Source organism: Meleagris gallopavo, chromosome 10, assembly GCF_000146605.3.
Source record: "Meleagris gallopavo isolate NT-WF06-2002-E0010 breed Aviagen turkey brand Nicholas breeding stock chromosome 10, Turkey_5.1, whole genome shotgun sequence".
Classification (NCBI taxonomy): Eukaryota; Metazoa; Chordata; class Aves; order Galliformes; family Phasianidae; genus Meleagris; species Meleagris gallopavo.
Genome location: NC_015020.2, coordinates 7,380,328 through 7,382,056, shown reverse-complemented (window position 1 = coordinate 7,382,056; position 1,729 = coordinate 7,380,328).

Below are 1,729 nucleotides of genomic sequence, written 5' to 3'. Positions count from 1 at the left end.
TCATCCTGTGTTGCCAGGCTGCCAGTGCTCCCACAGCCAGACCATCAGTAGCAGATCTCATTGTCACATGTTGTGTAACACTCTGGTTCTGCTAGGAAAAGAAGCAAAAGTACCACAAGAAAAGCACTTCCTGTAGTATTTCTGATCTAGTCAAACCCAGGAAATAATGGAAATTACAGTGATGCACAGTTTTGAGTTTTTTAGCTTATTTTGCATTTCTGTTATTTCCTGTGTTTTTCACGTGAATATTTGAAGTCATAACAAAGCGATTACAAGATAACTGAAGATGTAAGATCTGTCTGCACATACTTAAAAAGCTACCTCTAGGAACCATAATGATTGGTGAGCAATTGGCCAGCACTGTGCCACTGTGAGATGGAACACATCACTCCGGTTCAACCTGCAATCATTAGACCTCAGCACTGCTACAGATTGATCTAAGCACAACACCTATTCCTGCTCAGGGCACCCCAGCAGCCTTATCTCACAGCCAGGTGGTCTGCAACAAATCCACAGGAACACGTTGCTTTGATACTACAAAAGTACTCCTAGGGTCACAAAATGGCTTCCTGCAGCCCTCCAGCACCCATCTCCTTCTCCACAGCAGCTCACCTGCTAGCTGCTGGCATGGAATAAGGCCTCTGAAGGACAAGGATGAGCTTTGTGTCAGGATGAGATGGGACTCAACTGCTGTATTCACAATCAGGACTGACTCAGGTGTCAGCATTCCTACTGAGTGCTGCTCACAGTGGTTCTGCAATGACCTGCCTCACTTGAGGTCATGTTAGGAGATCATTTACATTAGGAAAATCAATTTTTTTTAAGAATCAATACTGAGTGACGTTTGATTGCAAAATTATGAGTGCAGTCAAGCACATATCTGAGTACTAAGAGAAACTCAATTTGCATTATAGACAGCAGTGAAACTTCTGCCCACTCCAAAATATCACATTGGAAACACACCTCATAAAGTTTCTGTCACTGTCTCTCTACCATAACTCCAAAAGACTTAAAAGCAAATGACTGTGCTTTTTGGCTAATTCCAACCAAGTTGTGACTCCTTTGCCCTGAAGGGGAAAAAGGAGTTTTGAAATTGAGTTCTTTCCAAGTGCATCGCCCAAGTTTTGTCATTTCCTTCTTTCAACGAAACACACACATTCACCTACTTTTCAGTAACAGTATCAGATGATACTTAGTCATCTGTTGCTCAAGGCTCTGTATGGATGTCATACACTGTGCACAATAACTCATCCGAGAGATGCCAGGAACACCACCTTGTCATTGAAGTCTTTTTCCTAATGGGCAGGTAGAGTCCATGCACACAGATGTTCCACATCATTCTGACAAGGTTCCAGAAGCCTTTTAACACATCCTTTTAAGCCATGACCATCACTTTTCACAACACACTCAGACCCCCCCAATATCCCAGGGTCATGGGCCCAGCAGGGCACCGATGTCACTGTGGGACATAGTACTCAAGAGCACAGCAAAGCAGGGCCCTCACTCACTCCTGGGCTGCAGCGGACAGACAGGGTTTGATGGACATGAGCCCGTTCCCTCCTGGCCTTCTCACTGTACCACTTCAAAGCTTCCTAGATGTCCTGGTCTGTGTTGCCAAAGTGCCAGGCATGCAGTTCAGGTCCCCTGTTATGGTGTAACAGCAGCCCCTCTGCCCAGCATGGCACCTGCAAAGTGAGAACAAACCTAAAAACATTGCACTTGTAAAAAA